Genomic DNA, 10,082 nt, shown 5'->3' with positions numbered 1-10,082 from the left:
GCTGAGGTGGATGGATCACCTGAGGCTGGGAGTTCAAGATCAGCCTGGCTAAAATGGTGAAACCCTGTTTCTACTAAAAATACAAATTATCCAGGCATGGTGGGGCGTGCCTGTAATACCAGCTACTCAGGAGGCTGAGGCAATAGAATTGCTCGAACCCAGGAGGCAGAGGTTGCAGTGAGCCGAGATCGCACCATTGTACTCCAGCTTGGGCAACAAGAGCGAAACTCTGTCTCAAAAAACAACACAAAACAAAAGCAAGCAAGGTCTTATTGTGTCACCCAGGCTGGAGTGCAGTGGCGTGATCATAGCTCACTGCAGCCTTGAACTCCTGAGCTCAAGTGATCCTCCCACCTCAGCCTCCCAAGTACCTAGAACTATAAGCACATGCCACCACGCCCAGCTAGCATTTTGTTTTCTTGTGGAGATAGGGTCTTGTTATGTTGCCCGGGCTGGTCTAGAACAGCTGGGCTCAAGTGATCCACCCGCCGCAGACTCCCAAAGTGCTGGGTGAGCCACCTCACCTGGCCTTTTTTGAGTCTCCCACCTGGTCATGTGCCCTCACTCGTTTAACAGCCCAAAGCCTTTTGTTGAAACTTCTCTTGTGGCATTTGGCATATGTGAGCCAGTTATGGAGTCATCTGTGATTTGTGCTTTTGCTTGTGCACACGCATGCACACTCACGCACTCACTAGACTCTGATTCCTTGAGGACAGGAACAATATCTATTTCTCTTTGCTTGGTTTTCTGCTATATAAATCCTCAGTGAATGGAATAAGAATGAGACAATGAGGTTCTCTTTATGTGCTAGAAAGGACACTGAACTGGGATCCAGAAAACCTAAGTTCTAGCCTTGACTCTGCAGCTAATTCACAATGTGACCCTGAGCCACACATTCTCCAGTTCTGTGTCTTAGTAAAGTGAGGGGTGGCTAGGCACTCCGAAGCCCAGCTGACTGTGACACACTTCTATTTCCAAGGTTCCAGAGTTCTAGAACCCTGCTCACCCTTTTCTTTCTTGCTGATGCAGACTGGTCTGCGTGTGTCTCCCATGAACAGAGCCGTCCCAGACGTGTTCCTCGCAGGTGGAGACCAGGTACCCCGAGGCCACACTCGCCGCTGTCTTTCTGCAGTTGAATCCAGAGAGCAACTGGAGGAAGAAGAGGCGGGGGAAATAAAGGAGGGGAATGGCTCGCATGCTGTACCCCTCCGAAGGTCGGGGGCTTTCCGGGCCCATGGCCGCAACTATGACGTCTTCAAAAGACATAGTTGGGGGCCTGGCAGGGAGCTCGAGGACCCACTGACTAGGTAAGCCCCCAGGGAACCTCCTGTATCTCCTTCCCTCCAGGCCTAGACCTTGGAGAAAATGGGAAAGTGAGAAAGAACTAGGTAACTCTCTAGTTACCTCCCTGAAGAGACAACCATCCGAAGAACGACAGGAGTCGAGGAGACCTGGGCCCCCAGTCCTTTCCCTGGAGAACCGGAGCTCAATCCCACTGGTGGGGCTTTGGGGAGGATGGATGCTGCCTTCCAAAATATGCCTCTCCCCAGTGGCTCTTATCTCCTTCTCTCAGGGCAGACTGAGGGTAGTCGTGGGTGGGAGGTGTGGAGTCAGGGTGAGTATCAGGACACTGGATCTTCTTGCTTCCGCCTCCTACGGTGGGTTTCATAGAACCACATAATGGTGTCATAGAACCACATAAGGAACTCAGAAAGCATATGGCATGATCTCCTCATTTTACAGATAAGGAAACTGAGGCCCAAAGAACTTTCAGAGATTTTTTTTTTTTTTGAGACGGAGTCTGGCTCTGTTGGCAGGCTGGAGTGCAGTGGCGCGATCTCGGCTCACTGCAACCTCCGCCTCGCGGATTCAAGCAGTTTTCCTGCCTCAGCCTCCTGAGTAGCTGGGGCTAAAGGTGCATGCCACCATGCCCAGCTAATTTTTGTATTTTTATTAGAGACGGAGTTTCACCATGTTGGCCAGGATGGTCTCAATCACTTGACCTTGTGATCCACCCACGAAGTGGGGCCTGCCAAAGTGGTGTGATTACAGGGATGAGCCACACGCCTAGCCGTGAACTTTCAGAGATTTCTTGAGAGAGGTGGTCACAGGGTGGGACATTGGGCCTGCCCCATTGCCAGGTCCTTGCCGGGCTTTTGGTTGCAGGCTGAGGACAACCCAGGATGCCTTAGATTAATTCATGGTCCCGCATTGCCACGTGAGATCAGTTGTTCTTGCTCAGACTTCTGCATATACTTGGTGGACTGGAGCAGAAAAATCATCTCTTCCCCCTCCCGTGGAAAACCCCTGACCACTTCCCCAAAGTCAGAGGAAGTCAGAAAGAGAAGGTCCGGGGGTCAGCATGAAGAGTTCAGTGTGAGTGAACATTGTAGGGGCTGCTGGCCATGGAAGGGCACTGTCTTTCTGCTTTGAAAATGGTCCCCTTGAACAAGTTCTTTTAGCTCTGGTGAGTGGACCAACCTTCCCTAGCTCCTGGGCAGGGCTGGCTGGTTTGAGTGAGGGGAGAGGACCCTGGGCCTTGTCCCTGAACTGGCTTGGGTGGGAACTCAGATGAGAAGCAATGCCTGCAGGGCTCATGGCACCTTCCTAAGGGTAGCTGGCTGGAAGAGAGATGCCCAAATGCCTGGGCCCCCCTATGTGGCACCAACTGTATCTCAGGGTCTTTCAAGTGTCACCCACCTTTCAGAGTCAGGTATTAATTCTGCCCCTTGGTTAGAGAGGGAAGGGAGTCCTGAGTGCACTATTTGGCTGAGCAGGGGCAAAGGTTGGCATCAGCAACCAGGCAAGGAGGGAGAATTCAGCTTGCTCTTGCTGTTCGCCTTCCCCTGAACCCTGGCTTTCTTCTGGAGGCAGTACTGCCCTTTGACCAGCAGGGGCCACTCTTGCTCACAGCCAACTCTGCAGCCCTGGCAAAGCAGAGCCCCAAAGTGGGACCAGTTTGGGTCTATGTTGTGCCTATGCCAACAGGAAGGGCTGGGCTGGGGGCAAGCAATAGGGCTGGGCTGAGGCGAGGCGGTGTTCCTCCCTGGTGCCCGTCACTGGCCACTGGATACAGACAGTAGTGGTGGCAATGTGTGTTTCAGGAGGAGACTGGGAGCATCGGGATGCCCAGGCCCCGAGGAGGCCCCCTACTTGCAGAACCAAGAAGAACTGGACACCTTTCTGGGACTGCAGCACCAGGGTGGCTACCCTTCGCGGCTGGTATGGACAGACAGATCCCCATGAAGGGCCCTGCCTTGCTCCTCCTCTCCTGCCCCTCGCCTGTCTAGCCACCGTTCTATTCCATGTCTCCTCTGTTCTGCCAGCTGCTGGGTCTCTCTGTGTCCAGGCATTGCTCTGACTCCATCTGACCGAATCAGAATCTATCCTCTATGTGCCTCTGTCTGCTTCCCTGGGTCTGTGTGCTCTGTCCCTGACTCTGGGTACCCTGCCTCTGTCTCTTTCTCTAAGACTCTCTGTTTTTTCCTTTCTGTGTTGGTGCCTCTGTGCTGATGAGGGTGTATCTGTTCCTTTCCCAGTAAAAGGGCCCTATTCCCCTAGTAATGATAACCACTTCTTTCTGTGGACCCCACATTTCCCCAATTTGGAGCTGAACTTATTTATTTATTTACTTATTTATTTACTTATTTATTTTGAGACAGGGTCTCACTCTGTTGCCCAGGCTGGAGTGCAGTGGCACGATCTTGGCTCACTGCACCTCTGCCTCCCGGGATCAAGTGATTTTCCTGCCTCAGCCTGCCAAGCAGCTTGGATTACAGGTGCCCGCCACCACACCCTGCTAGTTTTTGTATTTTTAGTAAAGATGGGCTTTCACCATGTTGGCCAGGCTGGTCTCAAACCCCTGGCCTCAAGTGATCCACCCGCCTTGGCCTCTCAAAGTGCTGGGATTACAGGTGTGAGCCACCATGCCCAGCCTGGAGCCGAACTTATTATCTGTGGAATGCAACTAAGATCTGGTACTCTGAACAATAATAATTCTCTAACAAAATAATCATAGAATGATCGATGGAGAAAGGATATAGAGATTGCCCAGCCTTCTGGCTTAAGTAAACACAACTGGGGGGATCTTCAGAGTTTAAGGACCACTGAGGATACAGAAGGGCTTTGGAGACCCCACTGGGCCTGCTAGCCAGGAGACCCTAAGTACACCGATTGTCTCAAGCCTGCTGGCTAAATGTTGCCTCCCCTCCAGCTCATCGTCTAACTGGCCAGGGGTTCCAACACTGGCCTCATTGTTTGGGCACCTATGGTTTGGGGGAGAGGCTGAAGGGAGCTGTATATAGCCTGTCAGGGAAGCAGCAAAAATCACCCCCTTTTTTTTTTTTTTTTTTTTTTTGAGATGGAGTCTTGGTTTGTTGCCGAGGCTGGAGTGCAGTGGCACGATCTCGGCTCACTGCAACCTCTGCCTCCCAGGTACAAACAATTCTCCTGCCTTAGCTTCCTGAGTAGCTGGCATTACAGGTGCCTGCCACCACGCCTGGTTAATTTTTCTATTTTTAGTAGACACAGAGTTTCACCGTGTTGGCCATGCTGGTCTCAAACTCCTGACCTCAAGTGATCCCATCAACTGCTTTTCTCTATCAGCATCTTTGCATGTCTACCCTGAGCCCCATTTCAATGTGCTATAGTAGAAAGGACAGGATTTTGGAGTTGAACTGACTGCTAGATCCTTCATTTATTTACCCACTGAGCAATTTATTTCATTTTTCTGAAAATCAGAATAATAATTATCTTTTAAAGGTGTGATTATTAAATGAACAAAAGGTGTTAAAGTACTCAGCACAGAGGCTGGCACATAAGATGAGCTCAATAAATGTTTTTCCTTTTCTCCCCTTTATTCCTTTGTAACTTTCCCTCTCTTCCACCTTTCTCTTCTCTTCCCCACTTCTTGGTATTATGTTTTCTTCCTTCCCCCTTTTCCCTAGTGTTTTCTTCCTTCTTATGCCTTCCTTCTCTACTGCCTCAGCACTCTTCACCTAATCCTTACACGTTCTCCTTAATATTCTCTTTGTCTATATGTTTGGGGGTTTTGTTTTACTTTCTTCCTGCAGTAGCCAGTGTGAATAAGTACTACACTAATGTCCACAAACCAAAAGCTTGAGACTTATTAAGCTAAACAAGGGGTTACAGACTGACAGTCCATGACCCAAGTCTAGCTCCAATATTCATTTTGTTTGGCCAGTAGCGTGCTTACACTTTTAAAACTTTAGATGTTCCTTTCATTTTTCTTTCAGAGTCTTGTCACCCAGGCTGGAGTGCAGTAGAGCAATCATGGCTCACTACAACTTCCACCTCTCAGGCTCAAGTAATCCTCACTCCTCAGCCAACTGAGTAGCTGGGACTACAGACACACACCACTACGCCTGGCCAAATATTTGTATTTTTGTAGAGATAGGGTTTCCCTATGTTGCCCAGGCTGGTCTCGAACTCCTGGCATCAAGTAATCTGCCCACCTTGGCCTCCCAAAGTGCTGGGATTACAGGTGTCAGCCACTGTGCCCAGCCAAGATTTTTTTTTTTCCCCCATATGAATATCAAGTTGCTCCAGTATCACTTATTTATTTATTTATTTATTTATTTTGAGATAGAGTCTCACTCTTGCCCAGGCTGGAGTGCAGTGGACAATCTCAGCTCACTGCAGCCTCTGGGTTCAAGTGATTCTCATGCCTCAGCTTCCCAAGTAGCTGGGATTATAGGCACGTGCCACTGGGTCTGGCTCATTTTTTTTGTATTTTTGTAGTGACAGGGTTTCACCACGTGGCCCAGGCTGGTCTTGAACTCCTGGCCTCAGGTGATCCACCTGCCTCGGCCTCCCAAAGTTCTAGGAGTACAGGCGTGAGCCACCATGCTCGGCCTGTAAGTCTTTAAAATCTAGTGGTATAAGTCTTCTAATGTTATTATTCTCTTTAGGAATATTTTAATTTTATTTTTTATTTATGTTTTAGAGATAGAGTTTGCTCTGTTGCCTAGGCTGGAGTGCAGTGGCAGGCGATTCTAGGTCCTTTGCCTTTCTGTGTGACATTTAGAATCACCTTATCAATTTCTAAAAAACAAAAATTCCTGCTGGATTTTGATTGAGATTGTACTGAATTCAAAGATTAATGTAGGATGGGCCGGGTGCGGTGGCTCACGCCTGTAATCCCAGCACTTTGGGAGGCCGAGGTGGGTGGATCACCAGAGGTCAGGAATTTGAGACCAGCCTGAACAACATAGTGAAACCCCATCTCTACTAAAAATACAAAATTAACCAGGCATGGTAGTGGGCACCTGCAGTCCCAGCTACTTGGGAGCTGAAGCAGAATAGCTTGAACCCAGGAGGCAGAGGTTGCAGTGAGCCAAGATTGCGCCATTGCACTCCAGCCTGGGCAACAAGAACAAGACTCCATCTCAAAACAAAACAAAACAAAAACAAAACAAAGTTTAATGTAGGATGAATTGACCTATTTCCAATATTGAGTTTATCCATGAAAAATAATATAGCTATTTATTTACCTAGGCTTTCTATAAAAAAATGTCTTTAAAAAAATATTTCTCTACCCTTACCTAGTGGAAAAAAAAAATTTTTTTTTTTTTGAGAGGGAGTCTCGCTCTGTCGCCCAGGATGGAGTGCAGTGGTGTTATCTTGGCTCACTGCAACCTCCGCCTCCCAGGTTCAAGCGATTCTGCTGCCTCAGCCTCCTGAGTAGCTGGGACTACAGGCGTGTGCCACCATGCCCAGCTAATTTTTTGTGTTTTCAGTAGAGATGGCGTTTCACCGTGTTAGCCAGGATGGTCTCCATCTCCTGACCTTATGATCCACCTGCCTCAGCCTCCCAAAGTGCTGGGATTACAGGCGTGAGCCACTGCACCCAGCCAAAAATGTTTTTTAATAAAGTGTTTTCTTCATGGGCTGGGCGCAGTGGCTCATGCCTGTAATCTCAGCATTTTGGGAGGCCGAGGTGGGTGGATCACCTGAGGTCAGGAGTTCTAGACCAGCCTAACCAACATGGAGAAACCCTGTCTCTACTAAAAAAATACAAAATTAGCCAGGTGTGGTGGTGGGCGCCTGTAATCCCAGCTACTCGAGAGGCTGAGGCAGGAGAATTGCTTGAACCCAGGAGGCGAAGGTTGCTGTGAGCCAAAATCACGCCATTGTACTCCAGCCTAGACGAGAACAAAACTCCGTCTCAAAAAAATGTTTTTTTGCTTCACACAGGCCTTGTCAATCTTTATTAGATTTATTTCTAGGTAACTTGTAGTTTTTGTTACTATTAAAAATACTTTCTATTTTTTCTTTTTTTTTTTTGTTTGAGATGAACTCTTGCTCTGTCACCCAATCTGGAGTGCAGTGGCACAATCTAGGCTCACTCCGCCTCCTGGGTTCCCGCCATTCTCCTGCCTCAGCCTCCTGAGTAGCTGGTACTACAGGTGCTCACCACCACGCCTGGCTAATTTTTTGTATTTTTTGTAGAGACGGGGTTTCACCATGTTAGTCAGGATGGTCTTGATCTCCTGACCTTGTGATCCACCCACCTCCACCTCCCAAAGTGCTGGGATTAGAGGTGTGGGCCACCGCGCCCAGCCAATACATTATTTTTAAATTACATTTTATAATTATTTTTGGTTTATAGAAATGGAATTAAATTATTCCTCATACATGGCCAAGTGCAGTGGCTCATGCCTATAATCCCAGCTCTTTGGGAGGCCGAGGCAGGAGGATCACCTGAGGTCAGGAGTTCGAGACCAGTCTGGTCAACAATGTGAAACCCTGTCTCTACAAAAATACATAATTAGCCAGATGTGATGGTGTGCGCCTGTAATCCCAGGTGCTTAGGAGGCTGAGGCAGAGAATCTCTTGAACCCAGGAAGTAGAGGTTGCAGTGAGCCAAGACTGAGCCACTGCACTCCAGCCTGGGCAACAGAGTGAGACTCTGTCTCAAAAGGAAAAAAAAATTATTCCTTATACAATAATCTTATAGTCATTTATCTTGCTAAACTCTTGTTTTAAATTAAAACCATTTATCTGTGTGTGTGTTTTTTTTTCTTTTGGCTTTTCTAAGTATACGATTATGTCATCTTTACTTTTTTTTTTTTTTTTTTGAGACAGTCTTGCTCTGTCACCCAGGCTGGAGTGCAGTGGTATGATCGTGGCTCACTGCAACCTACACCTCCCAGGCTCAAGTGATCCTCCTCAGCCACCCCAGCAGCTGAGACTACAGGTGTGTACCACCACACCCAGCTAATTATTTTGTTTTTTTGTAGAGACGGGGGTCTCACTATGTTACTCAGGCTGATCTCAAATTCCTGTGCTCAAGTGATCCTCCCACCTTAACCTCCTAAAGTGCTGGGATAACAAGTGTGAACCACCTCACCCAGCCTATATCACCTTTAAATGAGCTTTGTTTTTTTCTTTTCCAATATCCACTCCTTTCGTTGCTTTTTCTTGTACTCCTGTGCTGACTAGAACTCTATCTTTATTTATTTATTATTTAGTGTTTCTCCTCTCTTCCAGCATTAATCCATCAAAATAGGACTCTAGTGCTGTGCTGAACAGAAATGGTGATAATGGACATCCTTGTCTTATTTCTGGATTTTATTATTATTTTTCTTAAAAACTATGCCATAAAAAGTATTGTTTCTGATTTTAGAGGGAGTATATCTTGTGTTTCACTATTGAGGTTGATTTTTGGTTGCAGGTTTTAAAAGATATTCTTTATCAGGTTAAGGAGGATTCCTTCTATTTCTAATTGCCAAGCTTTTGGTTTTAGAATTACTGGGCATTGGATTTTATCCTATGCTTTTCTGCATTTACAAAAATGATTATGTATTTTTTCTCTTTAAATATATTAATATTATTATTAATTATTTTGAGATGGGGGTCTCACTGTCACCCAGGCTAGAGTGCAGTGGTGCAATCTTGGCTCACTGCAACCTCTGCCACCTGGGTTCAAACTGTCCTCCCACCTCAGCCTCCTGAGTAACTGGGACCACAGGCATGTGCCACTTTGTATTTTTGATAGAGACAGGGTTTCACCATGTTGCCTAGGATGGTCTCAAACTCCTGAGCTCAAGTGATCCCCCACCTCAGCCTCACCTCAGCCTCCCAAAGTGCTGCAATTACAGACATGAGCCACCACGCCCCTTCTCATTTAATATATTATTGAGGTAAATTACATGTAAGGATTTATCTCACATTAAACCACCTTTGTATTGTTAGGATAAATCCAACTTTGTCATGACACATTTTATGTTTTTACATACTTCTGGATTTTATTTGTATCAATTGTTTATTGCTGTGTAACAAACCAACCCTAAACTTAGCAGCTTAAAATGACATTTTTTTTTTTTTTTAAACTCACAATTCTTCGGGTGGGCAATTTGGGCTGGTCTCACCTGGACTCATTTAGGTGGCTGCCATTGTCTGATGACCTCAATAGAGCTGATGATCGAGGATGGCCTTCCTTACCATTTCAGCTGGCAGCCTACCAGTTGCAGTACCTTGCTTCTCATCCACACGGCCTCTCCAGAATGCCATCTTAGGCTTGTTCAGATGAAAATAGCATTCCAAGTGGGCGAGAGTGGATGCTTTAAGGTTTCTTGAAGCTTAGGCTCAAAAATCACATGATGGCACTTCTGTGACACTCTAGTCATCCTAGTAAGTCACAGGCCAGCCCAGATTCAGAGTGAAGAGACAGGCTCCTTCTTAATGGGAGGAACTGCAAATAATTTGTGGCCATTTAAAATGGCCAGGTGTGGTGGCTCACTCCTGTAATCCCAGCTACTCGGGAGGCTGAAGCATGAGAATCGTTCGAACCCAGGAGGCAGAGGTTGCAGTGAGCAGAGATCATGCCACTGCGCTCCAGCCTGGGCAGCAGAGAAGACTCTGTTTCAAAAAAAGTAATAATAATAAATAAAATCAGCTATACTTTCCTAATATTTCGTGTCAGATTTTTGTACTTATATGCATAAGAGAGATCAGCCTATAATTTATCTTTGTCATACTGTCTGTGTGTAGTTTTGGAATCAAGGTTGTATTTACCTTATAGAAAGAGTTAAAGAGTTTTTTTTTTTTTTTTTTTTTTT

At 46.7% G+C, this 10,082-nt stretch overlaps 1 protein-coding gene and 1 long non-coding RNA gene across 2 annotated transcripts in view; one reads left to right on the top strand and one right to left on the bottom strand.

Annotated features, from left to right (window-relative positions):
- Positions 1-805, bottom strand: part of LOC105548627 — a 15,926-nt gene extending 15,121 nt beyond the window's left edge. The window contains exon 1 of the long non-coding RNA XR_001007419.1: positions 685-805. This is a non-coding gene — a long non-coding RNA (uncharacterized LOC105548627). The remainder of the gene's footprint in view (positions 1-684) is intronic.
- Positions 806-2,392: 1,587 nt separating this feature from the next.
- Positions 2,393-10,082, top strand: part of ARHGEF2 (Rho/Rac guanine nucleotide exchange factor (GEF) 2) — a 65,935-nt gene continuing 58,245 nt past the window's right edge. The window contains exons 1-2 of the mRNA XM_011992721.1: positions 2,393-2,467; positions 3,105-3,222. The gene's annotated coding sequence lies outside the window, so the exon portion shown is untranslated. The remainder of the gene's footprint in view (positions 2,468-3,104; positions 3,223-10,082) is intronic.

This window comes from Mandrillus leucophaeus, unplaced genomic scaffold (assembly GCF_000951045.1).
Source record: "Mandrillus leucophaeus isolate KB7577 unplaced genomic scaffold, Mleu.le_1.0 Scaffold418, whole genome shotgun sequence".
Taxonomy (NCBI): domain Eukaryota; kingdom Metazoa; phylum Chordata; class Mammalia; order Primates; family Cercopithecidae; genus Mandrillus; species Mandrillus leucophaeus.
This window is presented reverse-complemented; position numbering and strand designations above follow the sequence as displayed.